We start from the raw sequence: 24976 nt of genomic DNA, 5'->3' as shown, positions 1-24976 counted from the left end.
CATCAGCCTGAACCAGCTCCAGCCACTTGGGGAGTGAACTGGCACATTGAGGATTCTTTCTCACTCTCACTCTTGTTCTGACATTTTTCTTTTTTTAAAGAGACAAGGCTTGACGAGCCTTTTTGGGATTTTGGAGGCAACATATGTTACGTGTGAGTGGGCTGCTCTGACCCACTTACCAAGTAACCTGTTGGTGGCTGTTTTTGAGCAGGATTTAGTGTGAACGAAAGGTCTGAGGGGATCCAGAGCGCAATGCCAGGTGCTGTACCCCCTTGGGCCTTGTGACCTGGCAGCTTCTGTACTGCCACGAGCACCTGTGAGTGACAGGCAAGCTCTAAGAACCAAGCCAGCAGGAGCGTCACACTGCAGCCCTCTGCAAAACCGTGCCAGCGTCAGTCACTCCGTTTCTGCCTTTGAGAATCAGTTCATGTCTTGCTTCGGAAGAGCCCTTGTTGAAGCCAAATATCTAATTCTGGAACACTGAGTGATCGGGTGACCCAAGGGCTCATCATGAGCTAAATACTTTCGGAACAACCAGGCAGGAAGGTGGTATGGGTAGCCACAGTCAGTAGAAATGGTAGAGAAAAGTGCCGGAGTCCAGCTCCAGCTGAGTTCGGAACTCGCGAAGGGTGCATGGATGAGGCGCAAAGAAAGAGAGAGAAAGAAAGAGACGGCACACTAGTACTAGTCATCATAATAATGACCTGCACAAAAGCTTAGTCGCTTATATTTATACAAAATCAGTTAAAACTCTGCTCAGATTTTTTCGTCATGGTCCAAGTGGGTGTTTCCAGTAACTCGGCCTTTTTGTTTCACTAAGGTAGATGCTGTTTCATCTGGCACCTGGCGCCTGTTAGGAAAAGGTTTAACAGATGATGATATCGGTCAGTAGATCATTCCTACAAATGGTTCTGGAGATAGTCAAAGGAGGAAGGGGCCTAAAGATCAAAAGATGAAGAAAGATAGATTCCCACTACACCTGAAAGCAGAACTCCCTTGATTTAGCATAGGATCAAAAGGGGAGTTAGTACCCTTGTTAGAATAGGATCAAAAGGGGGGAGTAACACTCTTATTAACATATTGCACAGGACGCAGCCCTAACGCGATAGTAGCTCTTTTGCTAAAAACGGCACTAGCAACATTAGCTTCTAAGTCTATTGACGTTTTAACAGTAACTACGCAGAGGCAGGGCAATGCTAATAGATTTACGATTCTCAGTGGGTTGTCTGGTGTCCGTGCAAAGGGAGGCAGGCTCCGCATTCAGGTGTAGTAGAGACATCTCCAGGCCTTGCCACACAGCGGGGAGTTCCTTGCAACCTTGCCTGCAATGGAGCCACGCTCTTCACACCTTCCTGTCTTCCACCCCCATCACACGGACTCCAGCAGAAAAGGCTGGAGTTAAGAATGTCCAGATAGGTGGGGAAGGAGGGCGATGCTGTGGCTAATCCTCCTTGCAAAGCCCCAGGATCTCATGTGGATACTGGTTCATATCCTGACTGCTCCACTTCCATCCAGCTCCATGCTTGCGGCTTGGGAAAGCAGTGGAGGATGGTCTAGGTTCTTGGGTTCCTGAACCTGTGTGGGAGACCCGGAAGAGGGTCCTGGTTTCCAGCTGGCCCAGCTCCAGCTGTTTTGGCCATTTGGGGAGCAAACCAGTGGATGGACAATCTTTCTGTTTCTTCTCTCTGTAAATTTGCCTTTTCCAAAATAAAAATAAACAAATCTTAAGCAAATAGACCCCCGTGTGCTCATAGAATGTGAAGACACTTGTATAGGTTATTTATTCCCAAACATGTTGGTTTAATACCATAACTTTTGTTTGTTTGTTTGTTTGTTTGTTTGTTTTTCATGATTTTGTGCATCTGCAGTTGGGGTTGGGCTCAGTTGCTTGGTTCTTCTGTCAGACTTGTCTGGAGTCATGGATTCGGCCATCAGTCTCCAGCAGGCCAGTTTGGGAGGAGTTCCAGAAGGGCCCGTGTGAAAGCTTCAAGGCCTCTTGAGGTTACAAGGTCATTTAACCAATCAAGGAAGTCGCAAGGCCAACCCCGACTCAAGGGATGTCAGAGTGACTGCAAAGAGTCAGGTGGACAGGGGTGAGAAGAAAGAGTGTGGACATCTGCAAATGATCTGTAATCTTTTTTTTTTTTTTTTAAGATTTATTTATTTTCATTGGAAAGTCAGACAGAGAGAAGGAGTCAGAGAGGAAAATCCTGGTTCCATTGATTCACTCCCCAAGTGGCTATAACAGCTGGATCTGTGCCGATCTGAAGCCTGGAGTCAGGAGCCTCTTCCGGGTCTCCCATGTGGGTGCAGGGTTCCAAGGCTTTGGGCCATCCTTGACTGCTTTTCCAGGACACAAGCAGGGAGCCGGATGGGAAGCAGGGCTGCTGGGATTAGAACTGGCACCCAAATGGGATCCTGGCACGTGCAAGATGAGGACTTTAGCCACTAGGCTATCATGCCGGTCCCAAAAAATCTGTAATCTTCATGTCTCACATGAAGGTCTACTAGTCAAGCAAGAGGACGTGTTTATTTAAGTGCATCAGCCTCTTTCCCCAACCATTCCAGAGCTCGCCTTGCAACAGGGATCACAGTGGCCAAGGTGGAGAACTGAGCGTAGGTTTAACCACATGGACTTCCTTCAACAAAGCCGAGCTGGCTGTAGCCACTGCTGTAGGTCAAGCCTGCCAATCTGGCACCATTTCCCAGGGACTCCTTTCCCCAAGCAAGAAACGATTGCTGGTCCTCACTAGCAAAGAGAGTTTTCACAGATACGGTTTTGCCTTCTTTCTCTGCAAGGCTGATGCATGAACCACTGTTCATGTACTTAGAGTGCCTCACTCCCAGAACAATTACTTCTGACCTAGCAGTTAATTTCATGGGGAGAATGGTAATAAACTTATGCACAGGGAATTAGTGGTCTTACTGGCTGCCTCTTTTACAGAGGTAGCTATTTTGAAAAAAAAAAAATTGTGGTAAAATGGTCAACGGAAGACACAGTTAATAAGAATTTAATGATAAGTATTTATGTGGGTCATGGGAGACCAGGATGCAGTTCATAGCTCCTCGGTTTGGCCTAGTCTAGCCCCAGCCTTATGGCCACTTGAGAAGTGAACCAGTAGACCGAACCTCTCTTTCTCTTTCTTACTTTGCCTTTCAAGTAAATAAATAAAACTTTTAAGAAAGAGTAATGTGGGCAGACAGCTTTACAGTGGATTCTTTTTTTTTTTTTTAAGATTTATTTGTTTATTTTTATTGGAAAGGCTGCTATTCTGAAAGGAGACACCGAAAGATCTTCTGTCCACTGATTTACTCCTCAAGCAACAGCCAGAGCTAAGCTGATCTGAAGCCAGGAACCAGGAGGTTTTTCCAGGTCTCCCATGTGGGTGCAAGGTCCCAAGGTCTTGGACCGTAATCTACTACTTTCTCAGACACAAACAGGGAGCTAGATGGGAAGTGGAGCAGCCAGGACATAAAGCAGGGCCAATATGGGAACCTGGCATGTACAAGGCAAGGACTTCAGCCACTAAGCTGTCATGCTGGACCCTACAATGAATTTTTATTTAAAAAAAAAAAGATTTATTTATTTGAAAGGCAGAGCAATGGTGGGACTGCAGGGGAGAAAAAGAAAGACACACACACATACACACACACACAGATAATCTTTCATCTGCTGTTTCCTTCCCCAAATAGCTGTAGCTGCTAGGGCTGGGCCAGGCTGAAGCCAGGAGCCAGGAGCCAGGAGCCAGGAGCCAGGAACTGCTTCTGAGTCTCCCATGCAGGTCTAGGGTTCCAAGGCCATCCTCTGCTGCTTTCCCAGGCCACCAAGAGGGAGCTGGATGAAAAGAGGACCAGCTGGGACACGAACCAGTGCCCATATGGGTTGTGGGTGCTTGAAGGCAGCAGATTAATCAGTTGAGCTATGATGCTGGCCCTAAGGAATTGTTTAGGTTACAGAATATTCAGCTTGACTGAGAATGTGTATGAAGAGTAATAATTCTTGTCTAAAATAGCATGCCTTGGGCTCAGAAACAGTTATTACAACTGCTATTTCTTTACTCTGAGAGGGAGAGGATAGAGGTGTCTTTGCTACCATCAGAACAGTTGCTAGGTGAGGTGCCGGAGTCCAGCTCCAGCTGAGTTCAGAACTCGCGAAGGGTGCGTGGATGAGGTGCAAAGAAAGAAAGAGACGGACCACTAAGAACTCTTGACCATCGTGGACGACGCACAAAAGCTGTCCGCTTTATTTATACAAAATCAGTCAAACTCTGGCTCAGGCTTTTTACGTCACGCTCAAGCGGGGGTTTCTAAAGATAATTCTGCCATTTGTTTCACCTAAGGCTAGGTTGCTATTCACCTGGCACCTGGCGCCTGGCTAGGAAAAGGTTTTCAATAGATGATGCATATCAGTCAGTAGCACATTCCTACCACAATTACTTTACAGCTTGGTCTTGAGACAGTCAAGGAAGGAAGGGGCCTAAAAGATCAAAGAAAGAGGGAAAGAATAGATTCCCACTACACCTGAAGACAGAACACCCTTGATTAGCATAGGATCAAAAGGGGGGATTTAACACTCATGATTAACATATTGCCACAGGATGCAGCCCTAACAGCAATAACAGCTCTTTGGCTAAAAATGGCAACAGCAACATTAGCTTCTAAGCTCCCATTGATATTAAACAGTAACTCCGCAGAGGCAGACAATGCCTAAATAGATTACAGAAATCTCAGTGGGGTTGTCAGGTGTCCATGCAAAGGGAGGCAGAGCTGCATTCAGGTGTTGTAGAGACATCCACCGGGCCTTGCCACACAGCGGGACATTCCTTGCGGCCTTGCCTGCAAAGGAACGATACTCTTCACACCTTCCTGTCTTCCACATCCATCACACGGACCCCAGCAGTGAGGACATAAAGTTATTGTGGTGTGGACATTCAAATATTCATAGAACGGTGGGTGAGGGGAGCCCAAGGGGTGCTCCATGTTGGTCATGAAGCCACTGACTTTGAGTCACAAAACCCACTGCCTAGGCACTGTTTGTGACGCTAGTGGGATGTTGAAGACTGCATCTCTTTTGGCAGTTTAGCAGATAGCTTATGATAGCATTTGTCACTGGTGGCAAGACAAGGTAACAAGTGATTTCCTCCTGTCTGCTTGCTGTTTCAGTATCACCAGCAGGTGGCTCACACTCCGGCAGTGGCTTCTTTCCTTTGGTTCTCCTAGACTGGTCTCATCACCTCCCCATCAGCTGCACAGACAGGGTGCAACAGGCAAAGGATTTCAGCACAAGAGACGGACAGGGAAAGGCTGAGGGAGCCAGTAGACTGTGGCTCAAGGCTGAGCTGAAGTGAACAGAGGGCGATGAAGCCCACAGACCCATCTCATCTCACAGTGCAGGAGAGGCTGTTGGGCCATCCTGGAACCAAAGATGGTCACCCCTGTAGGATCACTGCCACACAAGGACAAGGTCTGCCATGGTCAGTCACTGGGTGCAGCAGGTGGCATGACCTCAGCACCAATGCTTGGTTGCATTTCAGAGGGTAGCAGCTAGGCCCAGGGGCAGCTAAGCTCCCTAAAGCTGGAGGTAAAGAGGCAAGACAGGTCCTGGCCACAGCACCCAAGGACATCGGTAGGGGAAGAGTGGAGGATCATGAGGCCACCCCAATAAAAACTCACTCCTTCCTTCCTTCCTTCCTTCCTTCCTTCCTTCCTTCCTTCCTTCCTTCCTTCCTTCCTTCCTTCCTTTTCTTCCTCTTTCCCTCCTTCCCTCCCTCCCTTCCTTCCTTTCTTGACATTTACTCATTTTTATTGGAAAGGAAGATTTATAGAGAGAAGGAGAGACAGAAAGATCTTTTATCCACTGGAAGTTTCTCCAAGAGACTACAATGGCTGGAGCTGAGCTGATCCAAAACCCGGAGCCAGGAGTTGTTTCCTGGTCTCCCACACTGCTAGAGTCCCAAGCCCTTGGTCCATTCTCCACTGCTTACCCAGGCCATAAGCAGGAAGCTGGATGGGAAGTGGAGCAGTCAGGAAATGATCCAGCACCCGTATGGGATCCTGGTGCTTGTCTGTGAAGGATTAGTCAGCTGAGCTACTTGCGGCTGGCTGCCACTTGCATGTTTCAAGGTCCACCTCTGTTGCAGCCTGCCTCCTCCGCACTTTTTTTCCATATTACATTGTATCAGCGGCTGAGCATCTGGGTTTGCCCACCTTTTGGACCTAGTGAATTATGCCTCTTTCAACATGTGTCCATCTTGCACAGCGCATGTTTCATTTCTCTTGAGTATTGTTGGGGTTGTGGAGTCACGTGGCTCCTCCGTGGCAAGCGTCTTAAGGAGCTAGCAGGAGCTCTTCCAAGGCAGCCACCCCATCGCAGGCCTGAAGCAGCAGCATAGGAGGGTTCCCTTCCCTCCATCTCCTTGCCAGCCTTCCTGGTTGCCTCCTACCTGCAGGAAATCACAGCTTATTGTGGTTTGGACCTGCATTTTGCTGCTGGCAAATGGTAATGAGTATGTTTTCATGTGGCCATTGTGGTATCTTCTTTACAGCAGTGTCTGTTTAGACCCCTTTCTTTGGTTTTTAATATATTTAAGATTTTTATTTGGAAGGCAGAGTTAGGGAGCACAAGAGAAAGGTCTCCCATCCACTCCTTGGTCTTCATATAGTCACAGTGGCTAGGACTGAGCCAGCCTGAAGCCAGGAGGCAGGTATTCTATCCGGGCCTCCCATGTGAGTGCAGGGGCCCAAGCACTTGAACCATTTTCTCCTGCTTTCCCTGGCACATTAGCAGGGAACTGGATTGGAAGTGAAGCAGCCAGGACTCGAACCAGTGGCTACAACGCGATGCCAGATGCTTTAGGCCTTGGCTTAACTTGTTGTGCCTCTTGGAACCCCTCCTTTTTTCATTTTAAAATGGGGTTAACAGTTACTTTTGGTATGTCACAAAAGAACCTGTATTCCCTGAAAAAAAAACCTTAGAAACCGGGTATACATACTGTCAGTTATTTAAAGCAGTCCAAATAATAGAGTGCAGATTACAAGTGCTGAGCCACGCCCCTTCCGTGGCTGCGTGAAAGAACGTGCTTGTGTTAGTTCAAACTGGTTTCTGAAATGTGGACCACGCACCGTACCCCGTCTCACTCCCTTTAATTCCATCAAGGGCCTGCCAGAAGAGGGTACTGCTTGCACCATGATAAACCTAGGCCCAGCGTTTTTAGGTCCCCTACTCATGGACACACAGCTCAGGGCTGCAGGCCCAGGGTTTGGGCTCAGACAGTCCTTGTTTCCATCTGTGTCCTCAACCCCCACCCTGTGCAAGTTTGAGTGTGGAGGCTCTGAGCGGAAATTCCCCTGCCTGCACTCCAGGGGTCCCCCCCTAGGACCGAGAAAGTAGTCTGTGTTTTGGAAACACAGTAACCATACTTTCACGTTGACTTAGAAAACGGCACAGCCTCTGTTCCACCATGATGGTGCACAGGGCTAGGGCTCTCCCCTCTTGCCTCTGCAGGGGCTACAGTGGAGTGTGGCCACGCCAATGGGGGTACGTGTCGCAGCTCCAGGATCTGCAGGCCATGCTCCCACTGTCTTGGCAGCTCTAAGCAACGACTGCGCGCTCAGTGTGTCATGCCCGACCCAGGGACTAGAATCTGGGAGCGGGAAGGCAGGGTCCAGGCACAGCCCTGAGCTCAGCGGCCTGAGGCAGGTCCCTAGGCCTCCCTGTGCCCAGCTGGCACGTATGGGGTGTCCCCCACCATCTCTCCCTCGCTTCTCTGGCCTTTGACGTTCTGCGTTCCGGGCCTATCTCCGAGTTATCGGTGCTGAGCCCTAAAGGTGACGTCTCGCTCCCAAAATCTTTTTTTTTTTTTTTCGTGGAAAGCGATAGGTCGTGGGTAAGGATGCTCAGGGCTGCAAGAGCGCAGGGCCGGGGCCCGGGGAGCGCGCGGCCGCGGCTGCGCACTGCGCGCCCAGCTGGCCGATTTGCCTGTCTCCGCCCCTGCCCCGAGCTGGTTGGGGCGGGTGGGCGGAGCTGCGCAGGCGCCGCGCGCCCATTGGCTGCGCGGCCCGCCGCTCAGGCCTGGGAGCGGACGGTTCTTACTGCGGCTGGGCACCCGCTCGGCTCCCGCGTCGGTCCCGCGCTCCCGCTGCGCCCGGCCCCGGCCCCGGCCCCGGCTCGGCCCGGCTCCGGCCTCCGAGCCAAGGCGCCGCTGCCGCTGGGCCGCTCCCAGGGCCATGAGGAGGCGGCGGCAGCCGCTGCGGCCCGCGTCAAGGTGACCGGCCGGGACTGCAGGCGGTGAGGAGCGCGGCGGCGGGGCGGGGCCCTGAGGGCCGGGCCGGAGGCAGCTGCAGGTGCGGGGGGCGGGGCCCGGGGGCGGCCGCTGGGGCCGGGGAGGGGCCTGGGGGCGTGGGAGCGGGGGGTCGGCTGCAGCGGGGCTGGGGGCCCCGAGCGTGCGGGTCCCGGGCGGGGTGGGGGCGGGGCGGCCGGAGGAGGCAGTTGGGCGGGGCCGGAGGGGTGGGCAGCAGGTGCAGGGGGCGGGGCCGAGAGGGGCCAGCGAGGCGAGGCCCCGGCGGGCGGGCGAGCCTCGGGCCTGGGGAAGAGCACAGGTGCAAGGGGAGGGGCCCGAGTGGCTGCAGGTCCGGAAGCGAGGCTCGCAGGTGAGGAGCGGGCAGCGGGGTGGGTGGTCTCCCGAGACTGCACGGTGTCCTCCTTCCCTCTCGGGTGGGAGTAGGGACGTGGTGCTCTCCGAGGATTCTGCACATGTCCCGGGTTCCACCGGTGGAGCGGCCGAGGCCTGGCCGAGCCGCTGTGGAGCCGGACTCGCATCGCCCTAGGCCCGCTTCTTGCGTGTGCGCCGCGCCCGAAGTGAGACGCGCAGGTTTTCAGGGACGCTCCCTGTTGTGGACGAAGGGGCTTGCCTAGATGAAAGGTGTGTGTGTGTGGGGGGGGAGGGCTGTTGAAGAGTGTGTGCTTATGGAGAGAGTTGGTGCGTGGCGTGAAAGGGCTCTGGCTTGTGGGCTCCTGGGGCCAGATGCTGCCACAGATGTGCGCGGTGCCCAGCTCAGAGAGCAGGAAATGGCAGTCTGGTGTGGAGTTGGTGTCTCACAGTCTCGCGGTGGGTGGCGTGGCTTTGTTTACACCTTTGCAAAATGAGCATTCTGGCCCCCTGCCCCGTGGGGTGGGATGGCGGGGTGCCCAGGAAATGCGTGGGTCCGGGTAGGCCTCTTTGGGACTGGAGAGGAGGGGCTTTGTCAGGGCGGTGGGGGGCCGTGGGCACCAATGGAGGGCAGAGTTGTGTGTCGTGTTGACCTTTCGGCTTCACCCCACCCCCAGGAGAACGTGGGACTTGATCGTTGTGGAATCGCCCTGGCTTTGCTGACTGGGGACCCTTATTATTATTATTATTATTATTTTACCACATTGCAGAGGATAGATGCCAAACAAAATACAGGCTATGCCACATCTTCCTTAGGTTCTGACGGGGTGCGGGGAGAAGGAAGTGGTGGTGACAGGGCTCCCTCTGGGTGCCCTTCCAGTGCCCAGTATCCCTGCTCACTAGCAGGTGGCTTTTCTGAGCTGCGGTTCCTCTTCCCTTCCTTGCCCAGAGGCTGTGGAAATGCTGGGGACCTCACTGCCAGCAGTTGGTGCGTTGGTGAGACGCGGTGGCATGTCAGGAACAGGACCCCAGCAAGGGCCTGTCCTTGTGTGGCAGGTACCAGAAGGTCCAGCAGCTGCATGTGTCCACTGTCCTCTGTCGCTCAAGAACTCTGTCAGTAGTTGCTTGCAGAGCCTGCTGCCCCCTGGCTGACCACTCTGCCCTGTAAGAGAAATGCGCAAACCTGGTGGCTTTGCAGGATGTGCTGCAGCACGAGGGGCTTTGTTTTCTGATCTGCCATTTGTTGGGGGTGACAGCATTCGTGGGAGAGAGAAAATGTTCCTTAGTGGGCAAGTACTGCCCCTGTGGCTCCCCAGGCCAGCCTTGTAAATGGACTTTGCATCTTGGTAATGAGGGTGAGAGTCCTGGCGGTTGACCCGGGTGTCAGGCAGGCTGGCATTGGATGCCTCCAGCCACCACCACTTACAGCTGGGCCCCGGGGCACCGGGGCACCGGGGCACCGGGGCACCGGTACCTCTGCTCCTTAGTGCTTTGGTTTCCTTCTGCAGGATCAAGGATGCTCATGCCACCTGCCGAGGTGGTTATGAAGAATGAACGGCTCAAAGTCTGTGAGGGCACCTGTTGGCCATCACTGTCAGGGGCGTTTTCTTTCCAGCCCTGCTTGCCCACTGTCTAACGCCACAGGCTGCTTAGAGCAGCAGGTGGTGTTCTGTCACCTGGGACAGACCTGGCTTTTCTGAGCCGAGTGAGGCATGGATGGGGCTGCGGGCTCACCAAGAGCCCCTCTAGCTCTGGCCTGTTGATCACATCACATCTGCTTGCCATGGAGGAACCTTGTACGCGCTGCTTGCAGTTGAATTCTCCCACGCGTGTCTGTCTGGCACCTCACCTGGCATGTAGTAGGTGCTCATTCAATCCTTTTCCGAGGGACGGAAGCAGAAACGTGTGATAGAATGCCCTCTGGCAATGTCCAGGAAGCAGTGCTACAATGTCAGAGAAATCAGCGACCCTTGGCTCAAATCCGCCCCATGTGGCACCCTCGAGAAGTTCAGCCACTTGGGTTCGCGGCTGCAGCCATATGCTTGGGGGAAGGTTTGGCAGTAAGTGGCTTCCTCAAGTCACACTTTATTTATTTATTTTTTTTAAGACAAGTAGGAAGGTGAATTGTAAAGCAAGAATCTTTGTTGCCTCAAGATTCCAGTAGCTGATCCTCCTCCCTTGGGGCACCCACTGTTACCAGTTCCTTGTTTATGACATGTTCTGCCTCCCACGCAAAGAGCTTTCTATACGTTCTCTCTGCTGCTCCATCTGCTCACCCCATCACTTTTGGAAATTGGTCCAGTATTGGAAAATGTTCCGCACGCTACATACTGTCCTTCTTGAATATTAATGAACCTCTCTCCCTGATAGTGAGGGCCCGGTGTGGTCCCCCCTCCCGCATGCTGTTTACTCAGTCCGCCTGGTCAGCAGTCATTGTTTACAAGACAAGCGAGAGCCGTCTCTTGTTGTCTAGGAAGGACTTGGCTCTGCTCCCAGTGAACAGCAGGTTAGAGGGCAACCCCATGCATCAGAATGCCAGGCAGGATAGGGGAAGAGAAAGAAAAAGAGCCTGGGTGGCTGAGAGCCTGGGCTTAAAGTCCAGCTGGGTCTCTCTCTCTGACTGTATGGCTTGGGGCAATTTTCCTAATCTCTGTGCCTCTGCCTTATCTGTCAACTGGATGATGATGATGATAATGATGATAATAGGATCTGCTTCCTGGGAGGAAATAAGACCCGGAGGGAGACAGCAAATCTGATAACTGGCAGGGAGTCACTAGTCCTTCCAGACAGATGCTCCATTTGTTGGCAGCCACCGGGGAACCTTGGAGATGCCAGCTTAGAGATGTCTCTGTACCGCAGGCGAGCCCTGGTTACAGAGGAGTCGTGGGGAGGTTAGCAGTGTGGGTGGTCCCAGGGCTGGGACAGTGACATTGACTGTGGTGGCTTACACAGCTTGTCAGAGCCTGAGTGGCCGAGCTGTGCCATGCCTGGCCTTGCACGTGCTTCTCCCTGAACAGGGGCGGGGGTCTCTAAGGTGACGCCCAGAGTGAGAGCTCAGTGGGCGGCATGAGGGGCACCTGCTCAGCCCCACCAGCTGGGTCTGGACTCTGTTCCCCCCGCTGCCCGATGTTTGAGCCAGGCACGTGCCATGCCACGCACTGAGCAAGGTTTGGGTGTGGCTGGTGGCACTGTTCCTATAAAGTTCTCCGGGTGGGGGTGTGGAGAGAAGGAAGCGTTTGCTGCAGGTGCTGCAGGGGCAGGTGGAGAAGCAGAAGAAAGGACAGGGCTAAATGCTGGCGCTGGTGCTTGCTGAGGCCCACCTTGCCTGCCCGGAAGTCAGGGCTGGGAGAGATGGCTGGATTAGCCTCTGTGAGGGAGGGTGCCTATGCTCATTTTCCTTTCTTTCTTTTTTTTTTTTTAAGTTGATTTATTGTGTATTTGAAAGGCAGAGTGACAGAGAGAGAGGAGAGAGATCTCGCTTCCATTCACTGGAGAACTTAACAATGGCTACAACAACCAGGGTTGGGTCATGCCTAAGCCAGAAGCCAGGAGCTTCATCTGGGTCTCCCACGTGGGTGCAGGGCCCCAAGCACTTGGGTCCTCTTACATTACTCTCCCAGGTGCCTCAGCAGGGAGTGGGATTGGAAGGCGAGCAGCTGGGAACTGCAGGTTGCAGCTCTTCCTCAGAACTCCCCTTCTGAGGGAGGGTGCTGCCCTGCCTTCATCCTGCAGCCTTGTGGGGCTTGTGTCTTCAGCTCACAGTCAGTGGAGAGTCTCCCACGGGTGGAAGGTAGCCAGAGGCAAGTGGCCAGCACAGAAGTGAAGGAGCCAGGCAGATTCAGCCTGTAAGCTGGGTAGTTGTGTGTTCAAGTCCCAGCTCTGCCCCACATAGCCTGCGTGGCCTTGGGCAGGTGTCTGAGCCTCAGCTTACTGATTTGGAAAATGGGAATAGCGGTGTTGTCTGACTGGAGGCCATGGAACATGTAGCCTGGTGTCCAGCAGGAGCTGGAGCTTGCCCAGGGCTCGCTGTTGATGTAACTGTACCTGGCGCTGTTTTCTGTGGGTCCTGCTGAAGTGGCAGTGGGGCTGGTGGGATGGTCGGGGCATCTGAGAGACCGGCTCTGAAGTCACAGAGCACTTGGCAGGGGTGGGGGGCCCCTTGCAGCCTGTGAGCTTGTCCCCAGGTGTCCTCTGCCTCCCCATTTCTGCACTCAGCTGAGTGGAGCTCCTGCACTGATGCATTCTCCCTCGGGGGAAAGCATGCACTGGACCTGAGAGTCGTTTCTGTACCTGTTGAGGAGAGCAGAGATCAGGAAAGCTGGGGCAGAGCTTCCAGGTCCGCTGTGGTGTTCCCTGTGGTGGGTGTGTCCTGAGCGTTGGAGAGGAGGTCTGGGCCTAGCAGAGGGAGAACTTGCCATTAGCACCAGGAGGGTGTCCTCTGTCAACCCAGAATCACCCAGGGCTTAGGGTTTTTTCTCTCTGTGTGTCATGATGTCTTGCCGGTAGAGACTATGTGAGTGGCTATGTGAGAAATGTGTTAAAACCCCAGGTATGCTTGGGGATGGAGGCACCAGGCCCAGGCCAGGCGGGCTGGGACAGCTGAGGGATGCAAGCCTAGACCGCTATAAAGACAGCGGGTGCTGGAGGGAGAGGATGGGGTCAGCCGGGAGGGAAGCATGGTGGCAGGGCCATCCAGGAAGTGGGGGCTGGCTTCCCTGGGTCTTTGCATTTCCTTGGCCTGTGCTCCCGCTAACGCATGCATCTTTACGAACCTTATGTAGCACGATAGTTTGGCTTCTTACATGCTGGAGAGCTCTGTAGCCAGGTTTTGTTCTAAGGTTAAGACAGTCACTTGAGTAATCAGAGGACGGTTCACCTGTTTGGGTTTGATACCTCCAGGTTTTTTTTTTTTTTTGAAAATCGTTTGAGAAGCAAGGAGGAGTGATGGGCGTCTTTCATTGGGTGTGTGTTGGGGACAGTAATTCTCCCCCTAGTGTCGCCTAAGTCTGGTAACCAGGGCAGGTGGCTCCGGTGCTTTCAGTGCATTGCTAAATCATGAAATACTTAAGGAAAACCAGTTAGTAAATTCAGGAACATTTGCTCTGTCTCTTTGTAGCAGGAGAAGTTTGTCATGTGGGATTGGTAGGCGCTGTCACTGTGTTACTTTGCGTCTTGCCTGTGGCTTCTTCCCCTTGGCTGCCTGTCTGCGTTGCCTGCAGGATCCTGGCTCCCACAGCCCCGTCTGCCCTGCCTGGCTCGTGGTAATACCGTGTGACCCTTGGTGACTTGCTTGTGACTCCCCCGGTTCTGGTGGAAAGAGAATGTTTTGGGGGACCAGCCTTACATAGCCACAGACTCCATGATTGTGACATCAGCATCCTGTGTTAGAGTGCTGGCTTAATTTTTGGCTGCTCCACTTCCAGTCTGGCTTCCTGCTAATGTGCTTGGGAAAAACAACAAAAAATGATCCAAGTGCTGGGGCCTGTGCCTCCCATGTGGGAGACCTGGATGGAGTTCCTGGCTCCTGGCTGTTGCCTTTTGGGAAATAAGTCAGCAGATGGAAGATCTGTCTCCTTCTCCCCCCGACTCCTCTTCTATTTATTTTTCTCTTAATTGTTCCATTATAAATAAACAAACAAATAAATATACATTGGTTTCTCCCCCTTCATTCAGTGCCTAGCCCAGGGCTGATCCTGGGCAGTGGGTTGTTCCTTTGGCTTTTTTTTTTTCATTTTTTCTTGTAAATATTTATTTATTTTATTGAAAAGGCAGATGTACAGAGAGAAGGAGAGACAGAGAGGAAGATCTTCTGTCTGATGATTCACTCCCCAAGTGACCACAATGGCCAGTGCTGCGCCGATCCAAAGCCAGGAGCCAGGAACCTCCTCCAGGTCTCCCATGTGGGTGCCAGGAACTCATGTGGCTGGGTCATCTTTTGCTGCCTCCCAGGTGCATTAGCTGGAAGCTGGATGAGAAGCAGGAGTGGGTGGGATGTGGGTGTCCCAAGCAGAGGGTCAGCCCACTGTGCTGCCATGGCCATCCTGGGGACTGGGTGTGTTTTGTTCACTAGCAGCTACTTAGGGCATCGCAGAGCATGTGGCCTGTGGTATGTGTTGCCCGAGTGTTCGTTAGATGAACAAATGGCCGAGTCGAATCCATAAATAATGAGGAGGTGGCTGGGTCTGTGGTCCCCTCCTTTATACCAGGTCTCAGCACTCACATGCTTTCCTGACACCTGTCATTTCTGCCTCACGCTAGCTCTGTGGGGCTCAGGGGCAGCTTTTGATGGGGATGAGAAGTGCACAGCTCGCAGGGGTTCAGCAGGCTGCGCAGGAGGTAGTCCTGGGAAGGGTTCAGTGCTGTTCCTGCCGCAAGGGCCGCCTGCAGGTGTGGGTTCCAGCACACACGTTGCAGGAGTCCCAGGTGAGGACAAGGAAGCAGGGCTGCCCTGCACAAGGGTACCTGGATTAGTTTCTCATGGCTTTAGCTTGTTTCCCAATAGCTGGCTTTGAGTTAGTGAGTTCACTTTGGAAGCCAAGGGCTGAGGAACCCACAGGCAAGCCCGGGCTTGCCGGTGAACGAGTGGAGTGTCGTAGCTCTTGGTGATGTTCTGATTGGCTGGCAGCTGAGATGAAGTTAACTTGTGTTCTTGTTGGTAAGCGTTTGGACAGGACTGCAAGGTGCTTGCTGCTACAGGGTAGGTTGCATTCTGCTATTTTCAGAAGATGCGTCAGTTCGCTTGCTTCTCTGGTGGTGCTGTGGGCGTGCCTGCTGCAGACACCTGTGCGGTCAGCGCCCCGGGAACCTTGTGCCCATTCAATGAAGTGTCCTTCTGTGCTGACGCTGAAGGGATTGTTGCATCTCCTCCTCCTGCATCGAATGAGGGCAGAGGGGTTGCCAGGGCCTGAAATTCAAGTTTCCCACCTGGAGCCTGTGACTTGCGCATACCCAGCTGTAGGTAGTGGTTCCTCGGCAGCTGCCCACGTCAGTGTCTGTGAGCAGCCATGTCCATGGCGAAGCACTCAGCTCGGGCGCGAACCTCTGCCTGGTCACAGTGTGGACACAGGGGAGCAGGAAGCAGAGCCAGCCTGGCACTCAGCTCTGACGTTCAGGGTGAGAAAGGAGAGTGCCTCTTGTGCTCAGTTGGCACCAGTGAGAGGCCCTTGAACCTAGCAGTATGGTTGCAGGAAGAGCTTGATGGGGCTGGGAGCAACAGTGTGGGAAAGACCCATGTATGTGGAGCTGGAGTACCAAAGGTGTTGATTTGCTTGGAGATGCCTCAAGGGAATAGGGATATCGTGTGTGTGTGTGTGTGTGTGTGTGTGTGTGTGTGTACATCCTTTCCTTGTTAGGACAGCACTGGCTTGAAGAACTAAGATTGTGAGGCTTGATTCAGAGTGGAGAGTGCCAGGTGACACTGCAGGATTGTACCAGCAGTGGGAGGCAGCCCTCTTCTAGACTTTCATGCCTGTTAGTCCACCTGTCCACCAGCCATCCAGCTCGTGTTGAGTACCTGCCGCGGGCCATGCTATGCCGAGTGGGAGCCACAGAGCCAGAGAAAGACACATCTGGTCCTTACCGTCATCGGCTTCTGCTCTCAAGGTCTGGCGTGGCACTGATGGTGGCCACTGAGAAATGCAGAGTTTGAAGAGGCCATAAGCGGAATGGGCTCACCTGGGGAGGTGGAGACGGCTTCCAAGGAGGAGCCTTCAGGTTGGACCCCGCAGGATGAGATGGGACCTGACTTGTGACGTGTGTGCGTATGTGTGTGCACACGTGTGTGGGGGGTGTGAAACACAGGTCTCCTGTGGCCATGCCACCTCCTCATGGGAAGTGGCACAGAGTTAGTAGTGCATGGAGTTTGTGTACTCTCCAGGCACTCAGCATTACCTAGTCTGAGGGAAGCACCGTGGACATGGTTGCTGTGCCGTGCTGGCCAGGACCAAGGCCAAGGCCAAGGCACAGCCTGCATGGCACAGCAGGATCCCGGCTACTTTGGCCTGTAGTTGGTTGACTCCCTGGATGTAGAACTCAGGGACAGGGAGGGCTGGCATGGAAGCTGGAAACCCAGATCTGGTTGCCACTGAGAGTCCCAGCTGAGGGGAAGGGAGGGTATGTGAGGAATCCCCATAGGAAGTGACCACCCTAGGGAGCAGAGCCAGGCTTTTTGTGTGAAGGCGTTGGTCCCTAAGGAAGGGAAGAAAGGAAAGGCATTCATGTGTGTTGAGCTGAGAGACCTAAATGCTAGGGAAGAAAGAGGCAGAGGATAGGAAGTGGAGGCAGGGTGAGGGGGCCGTGCGCCCCAAGGTGGGACATAGAGTGTCGTCCAGCTCCGTGGGACTGGACAGAAAGACGATGTTTGGAATAGGGATGGGAGTAGGACGACAAGGAGGAGTTAGGTTCGAACCCAGCTGCTGTGACTGATGAGTCTTGGAGAAGTTGGGGAGCCACCTTGGACCCCAGGGCACTGGTTTTCACTGAATGTGATGACAGCACCCATGAAGATGGGAACTCCTAGGTGTGGTGGTACCCAACACAAGTGTGATGATGGTACCCATGATGACAGCATTTGCAATGATAACACCAATGGAGATGGCACCTGAGGGTGTGGTGACAACACCCACAAAGACGGCACCCATCCCATGGAGACGGCACCTTTGGGTGTGGTGACAACACCCACAAAGACGGCATCCATCCCATGGAGATGGCACCCGTGGGTGTGGTGACAACACCCACGTTGACAGCACCCATGGAGATGGCACCCGTGGGTGTGGTGACAACACCCGCGTTGACAGCGCAATGACCCATGAAGACAGAACCTGTTCTCACGAATCACAGCAGGAGCCGGGCCTGGGGCGGGAGTGGTGTGCTCAGCAGAATGGCTGTCACAAAGTGGTGGCTTGGGAAAGGGTGGGGATGATGCCTGGTCTGAGCTCAGTGCCTCTGCTGTTATCCATGGGACAAAGCCCGCCAGCATCCAACCCTGATTCCGGAGACCTTCAGCTGTGGGAATGGCAGGGGCCAGGGTCAACTCCACTGCTAGGAGGGGTCAGGGTCACAGGGCCCTCCCAGATCATGACGGGGCTGAAGGATCCTGTTGACAATTCTGTGTCCATGCTGGAGTCTGGGGTGGAGTGGCTGCTCCTGGTCTTTAGTGCAGCTGGAACTCCCCTTCCCACAGTGTATCTGCAGAGGTGAAAGAGAAGTGGCTTTAGGGGTTGTTTACTCTGTGCTCATTTTTTTGTGTGTGTGTGTGACTGGCCTGGTTACATGTTTGTTGAGTGGCTAAGACAAAGCCAATCCCTGGTGGTAGTTATTTCCTAGTGCTGGGCAGGGTCCGGATTCATTCCACTGAGATGATGCTGGGTAAAATACTGATGTTCATCTGGAAAACTAAATCAACACAAATTAAGATTTTTTAAAAAAGCTTTATTTCTATTGCAAAGTCAGATATACAGAGAGGAGGAGAGACAGAGAGGAAGATCTTCTGTCTGATGATTCACTCCCCAAGTGAGCGCAACGGCCAGAGCTGAGCCAATCCAAAGCCAAGAGCTAGGAGCCAGGAGCTCTTCCGGGTATCCCACACAGGTGCAGGGTCCCAAGGCTTTGTGCTATCCTCCGTTGCTTTCCCAGGCTACAAGCAGGGAGCTGGATGGGAAGTGGGGCTCCCTGGATTAGAACCAGTGCCCATATGGGATCCCAGTGTGTTCATGGTGAGGACTTTAGCTGCTATGCTATCACACTGGGCCCACAAATTAAGAATTTTTAAAGATTTATTTATTTATTTTAATGTTGTGTTCAATCTGAGGTCACATACATTTTTTTGGCATTTTTATATTATATTTTTGACAATCTTTACTTAGTTAATTGGGGTAAAAAAGGTTCAAGGGCTATAGGAAAGTGGGTAAGACTATTATTTCCATATTGTTTCCTTCATGTTTAAAGGGGGGTATTAAGGGAGAAGGCCCACCCAATTTCCCGCCCTCCCCAGATCCCGGATGTAGGGTGTGCTCCGAAGTTCTTGCTCAAGTTGTTTTGATAGTTCAACAGTTATGAATCACTGCCAGTCTTGCCACTCCGAGCACTATAAGGTCTTTGAAGAATCCACTGATTGACATAGTCCATCATAAAGTCTCTCTTTGCCCCATATTTCGCTGCCAACATATAGCTGAGATGGATGGTTGATTGACCTGTTCTGTCTTCTGTCTTTTCTTGGTTATGGTTTTGAGTCCAGCATTTCAATTGGGAAGATCTCCAAAGAAACTTTGTCTGAGGTGTTCTCGGACCAGATTCTTTTTGTTTTTTTTTTTTTTAAGATTTATTTATTTTATTGCAAAGTCAGATATACAGAGAGGATGAGAGACAGAAAGCAAGATCTTCTGTCTGATGATTCACTCCCCAAGTGACCACAATGGCCGGTGCTGCGCCGATCCAAAGCCAGGAGCCAGGAACCTCCTCCAGGTCTCCCAAACGGGTGCAGGGTCCCAAGGCTTTGGGCCATCCTCAACTGCTTTCCCAGGCCACAAGCAGGGAGCTGGATGGTAAGTGGAGCTGCTGGGATTAGAACCGGCGCCCATGTGGGATCCCGGTGCGTTCAAGGTGAGGACTTACGCCACTAGGCCACTGCACCAGGCCTGTTTCTGTGTCTTTAATGCTTGTTGGAAGTGTCTGTACATCGATCAACTTTTCTGTACCTTAACTGGATCACCTGATAGAGCTTCTGAGGATGCTAGCAGGTGCACGTTGGCTCACAGTTTGGGGTTCACAGTCTAAGAGGGCGTGGCTCTGTTAGCCTGGTGTGTGAAGTGATCCGTGATGAGCCAGGCAGCGGAGGCAGGCGGGCAGTGTGCCCAGCTCATGCAGGCACACCTCTCTTGAGTGCTGCCTCCTGTGGGCACATCCCCATTGACCTGCAGACCTCCCAGAGGCCACCCTTTACCGCTCAGTCGTGATCCAGTGGTTGTTGGCACAAGACTTTGGGGTTGGGCCCAGTGCAATGGCGCAGTGGTTAAGGTCCTCGCCCTGTACGCCTGGGATCCCATATGGGTGCTGGTTCTAATCCCGGCAGCCCCGCTTCCCTTCCAGCTCCCTGCCTGTGGCCCGGGAGGGCAGTCGAGGATGGTCCAAAGCTTTGGGACCCTGCACCCGCGTGGAGACCCGGAAGAGGCTCCTGGCTTCGGATCGGCATAACATCAGCCGTTGCGCTCACTTGGGGAGTGAATCATTGGATGGAAGATCTTCCTCTCTGTCTCTCCTCTCTGTATATCCGCCTTTCCAATAAAAATAAAATAAATCTTAAAAAAAATAAAAAAAATAAAAATAAGACTTTGGAGTTTAAATGCCTGCAAGAGTGAGGGGAGCCCCAGTCCTGTTCTGTCTATAACAGCCTTCATGGCAGCTCCTCTTCCCCCATCCAACGGGGGCAACCCAACCAAGGCTCCTGGCTGTGGGACTATAAGCAGGCAATTGACAGACCTGCCTCCTGCCCCTAATGTGGATTGGGTGGAGATGTGGTTGGGGTCCAGGACGCTTGCCTGGTGCCCCTGGAGGGCCAGGTCACCCTCGAGGAGGTTGGCTGTGATCAGCGAGGTGAGGCTGGTGACATGCTTGCCGTGGCATGTGCTGTCCTGATGATGCCTGTGCCTGGGACAGTCCCGCCTGTCAGAGGCCTGGTCCGCTCTCAGGAATTTTCTGCCTGGTTTTCAGGATTGAGACAACTGGAGAGGCAGGGCAGGCAGTGGGTGCAGGAAGATCCCTCACTTGCAGGCAGCTCCCACCTTCTCACATACATCACATGCCGCACATACCTGGAGCGTGGACTCTGCCAGCTCTTGGTAAGTTATATACAACCCCGTGTTTCTTCTGTGTCATCCAGTACAGTCTGTTTGTGGAATTTAGTGATTTTTGGATGGACCTCCAGTGAGGAGCTGGGGAGTGCGGACTTGTTCGTGCTGTGTTCAGATCCCTGGCCAGTGACTGGCTCCACATGAGGGGAACTTGAAATCATAGGATAAAGCAAAGTCATCAAGGAGGCTAAGGCAGGAGATGGTGCTGTAGGTGGGCATGGGGGTCAGGCCTCAGCACGTCCCCCCGCCGCCCTGCTCCCAGGAAGCTTGGAATCTTGGGTGATAAGCTGGAGACTCAAGGGAACACCCCAGCACTATTTTGGGAAGTGTAACAGGTCAGGGCTCACCTGTCCTCATTTGAGACTGAGCAGCTAGAACACCTGATGATGGAGGAGAAAGGGCTTGCTGGAGAACAGCGGCCTGCAGCACACAGGTGACGTGCCCTCTGAAGCCACCAGTCCCATGGGAGATGAGGTTATGGGACCAGAAAGGAGCACAAGGCTGATGGTGTCCTGCCAGTGTCACCGCCAGGCAGTGCGGGACTGGGTGACCGGCCCAGCGGTGAAGGCTGATGGTGTCCTGCCAGTGTCACCACCAGGCAGTGTGGGACTGGGTGGCCGGCCCAGCGGTGAAGGCTGATGGTGTCCTGCTGGCGTCACCACTAGGCAGTGCGGGACTGGGTGGCAGGCCCAGCAGTGAAGGCTGAGGGAAAGATGCCCACATCACAGGTTGGAGGGCCCAAGGCCTGCTGCTGGCTGCTGACTCCAGCTTCCTGCTGATGCAGACCCTGGGCAGCAGGGGTGAGGGTTGAGTTGTTGGGTGCCGCTCACCCCCACGTGTCCCTGGATGGCATTCCTCGCTTCTGGCTCTGTAATCAGGTCCCACTTGGCTTTGGGGAGGGAGCCAGCGGACAGGAAGAGTCTTCCCCCAGCAGCTACAGAGGCACGGGTGGTGGACAAGACTGGTCTGGTGTTTGGGCTGTTAGAGGTCACAGCTGGAGAGCAAAGCTAAGTGGATTGGAGAATGGACCTGGGAAGGACTTGACTGTGCAAGTAACAAGGGCTTCTCATGAACCAGGCAAGATCAGCACAGGTCAGGTCAAGATGTGAGTATCCAGGAGATGTCACTGTGCCAGAGATCGGCTGAGCCCTGAGGCCTCAGAATGATGCATGGCTCAGCTGCAGCCTTAGCAGCCAGGGCCAGGGAGCGACACCTGTCCGGGTGCTGGGGAGGAATCCCGGGCGTCTTATCCCCACCTGAGTCCAGTGGTGACCCCCACTTGGTCAGGGCCAAAGTTGTCATGCAAGGCTACATACTGTATGTATTTTCTGCTGGACCCACACATAGTTCCTAAGGGGAGAGGAACTGCCAGACGACTTCTCATGGTAACTGAGATGAAGAACGACCAGGACATTTGGCACGAAGCCTCACAGCATTCAGGGGTAACCATGGCATCCGAATAATCCTGGTGATGCAGCGCTATGATGTGGCTGGTTAAACTGCAGCCCACAACACTGGCATCCCTTCTTGAATGCTGGTTCGAGTCCTGGCCACGCTGCTTCTGGTCCAGCTCTCTGCTCATGCACCCAGGAAAGCAGCAGAGGATGGCCCAAAGGCTTGGGCCGCTGTGACCCGCAGAGGGTCAGCCGGCTGGCGATCCTGGTGTGCGGCAGCTGTCAGGGAGAGTGAACGACTCTCCTTCTGTCTCCTGTCTCTCCTCTCTGACACTCTGCCTCTCAAATACATTTTAAAGAAATTTGATGAAGTTGTGATTGTGATGACAGAATAGTGTGTAAGTGAGACGTTTGTGGAGAGTTGATGAAGCAGTGAATCATGCAAGTGAGAGCAGCAATGAGACTGGCCCTCACGTGAGAGACCTGACTCTGTGCGGGAGGATGCAAAAGCTCTCGCCACGCCCTCCGGCGTCCCTGGCACAGGCCTCCTTGCCAGTGGATACCATCCACATCTGCATGAGCTACTTTTGTGGTGATATGTCATCTGGGTACAGTCTTTTTTTTTTTTTTTCAAAGGATTTTTATTTATTTGAAAGCCAGAGTTAGAAAGAGAGAGGGAGGGAGGGAGAAGGAGGGAGAGACAAACCTACGATCTGCTAGTTTGCTCCCCAAATGGCTTCAGTGGTCGGGAGTGGGCTGGTCTGAAGCCAGGAGCCAGGAACTTCTTCTGGGTCTCCCATGTATGGATGCAGGGTCTTAATCATGTGGGCCTCCCGCGGCTGCTTTCCCGGGTGCGTTAGCAGGGAGCTGGATCAGAAGTGATGCCTCCAGGGCTTGAACCTATGCACGCGGGATGTTGGTGTCACAGGTAGTGGCTTCACCCACTGGTGCTGCAACACTGGCGCCCTGGGCACCAGCTTTTCAAACAGCCCCAGAGAGGTTGGCTTGGAATCTTACTTCCCTGGTGTGGTGTGTTGCCTGCACTGCCCAGCGAATTGTAAAATGGTGCGGCTGTTAAAAAAAGACACTTTGGCAGCTCCTCAGAAAATCAGACACCAGGTCCACCTATTTCCTTGCCAGTCTGTCAGTCTGTTCTTGGTTTTATGTCCAGAGACTTGAGAACTTGTCCACATGAAGCCTACAGTGGTAGGTTCATAGCCTCGTGATTTACAGTAGTGAAAGGTGGGTGGGGCAGAGGTCAGTGAGGGGCAGAAGTCAGCGAGGGGCTGAGAAGTCCCATATCCCACCAGAGAGCTTAGATTGAAGATAAGGCCCTGCTCCTGCCCACGTGTGCCCTGGGAAGCAGCAGGTGGTAGCCGAAGTGGTCAGGTGCCCACCGCCCACATAGAAGACCTTGTTGGGCTTCCTGGTTCCAGGTCCTGGCCCTGTGGACATGTGGGAAGTGACCAGGTACATGGGAGCTCTGTCTGTGTCACAGCCTCTGCAATAAATGTGTTAAAAAGAAAACCTTTAGAAAAAAAGTAACAGCCCAACTACTTATCCATTACTACAGAGGTGAACCAGCTGTGGTTCATGCATGCAGTGGAGTACTGATCAAGAGTTAAGTACCAATTCCTGCTGTCACACAGGTGTCATACATTAGGGACAGGGAGCCTTTTTATCTTCTCCCCTGCCAAGGACTTTTTGGATATTTGTAGCATCATTCATGGGCCATACAGAATTATCAACTGAAAAATTAGCCTGCCACAGACTTAGTGCATCTTGAGTCCCACCCATGGTTGCTTTGACATGGTTTTGCAGGTCTTAAATGGCCTGTGGACCAGGTATTCCCCACCCTGCGTGGAATGAGAGAAGCCAGACCCCACAGTTCACACACCACATGATTCCATTGAGGTGAAATGTCCGGAAGGGGCAAATCCAAGGAGTCGGAAAGTACATGGATGGCTGTGGGAGGAGCTGGGGAGCCAGGAGTGCCCGCCGAGGGCTTGGTACAAGCTTCCCTTTGGGGTGGTAACTGTTGTGACGTTATAGGTGATGGTCACACAACTTTGTGGCCCTGCTGGAGAGCACCGAGTTCCAACCCTGAAAGGGCCAATTGTATGTTCTAACCTGATTTTAATAATTAACCCTGTCGACTATGTCAATCAATAGACTCTTCAACGACCACATCATGCTTGGAGTGGCGAGACTGGTAGCGATCCATGAATGGTGAACTATTGGAACCACTTGATCAGAACATGCCCCACATCCGGGACTTAGGGTGGGTGGGAAACTGGGTGGGGCTTCTTCCTCTATATCCCCCTTTACCTCAGATACAGGAAGGAAGCGGTATGGAAGTGATGGTCTTGCCCACTTCCCTGTAGCCCTTGAACCTTTTTTACTCTAATTAAATATGTAAGGATTGTCAAAATAAAAAATATATATATATATAAATAATTAGCCCTGTCTCGTCGTTAAGTGATACTTGCGGAAAAATAATAAAGAGGGCAAAGTTGGCAGCAAGCCGTCATCCCACGGTTAGTGCTTGGGGTTCTGGTGCAGACCCTGCTCCGTGCGCCGTCTCCAACCTGGTGGCCCGAGTGTCGTGTGCTTTCTTGGCGCAGGAGTAGGTTTGCTATGAGCATGGGACCCGACCATGCCTCTTTTCTTCGTGCATAGTACGCCGCCATTGTCGTGGAGTTTGTCCGGAGCCATGGAGTCAGAGGCCCTGCTGCCAGCTCCGACCCTCACTGGGTTTGTGGGCTATGGGAAGCGTTTAAGCCTTGCTTTCTCAGACCTTAAAAGAGACCATAGCCAGCCTGCCCTCCATGTTGTGCTGCCTATCAGAATGGCTGAAACGGAAAGGACATTGTCACACGTTGCCCAGGTGGTGGTGCTGCCGGAACTTTGTCCCTGGCGGGTGGGAAAGCTTGCCAGCTCAGCCGCTTTGGAGTAGACCTAGCCACTGCACCGCCGTTCAGATAAGTGGGTGTGGGCACCCCACAGGGCTTGCCCAGTGAGGTCTGCGGCAGCTCTGCCAGCCGCAGCCCATGCTGGAGAAGGCTCCGGTGTGCGTCAGTAGAGTGGA

At 53.2% G+C, this 24976-nt stretch overlaps 1 protein-coding gene across 3 annotated transcripts in view; it reads left to right on the top strand.

The window, feature by feature from the left end:
* The first annotated feature begins 8067 nt into the window (after nt 1-8067).
* The window catches only part of RALGPS1 (Ral GEF with PH domain and SH3 binding motif 1), a 221210-nt gene continuing 204301 nt past the window's right edge, over nt 8068-24976 (top strand). For 2 of the 3 annotated variants that reach the window (XM_041004449.1, XM_041004446.1), the window contains exon 1: nt 8068-8302. The gene's annotated coding sequence lies outside the window, so the exon portion shown is untranslated. The remainder of the gene's footprint in view (nt 8303-24976) is intronic. The other variant, XM_041004447.1, reaches the window with a different exon arrangement.

This window comes from Ochotona curzoniae, unplaced genomic scaffold (genome assembly GCF_017591425.1).
Source record: "Ochotona curzoniae isolate NIBS_2020 unplaced genomic scaffold, NIBS_Ocur_1.0 scaffold_3208, whole genome shotgun sequence".
Classification (NCBI taxonomy): Eukaryota; Metazoa; Chordata; class Mammalia; order Lagomorpha; family Ochotonidae; genus Ochotona; species Ochotona curzoniae.
This window is presented reverse-complemented; position numbering and strand designations above follow the sequence as displayed.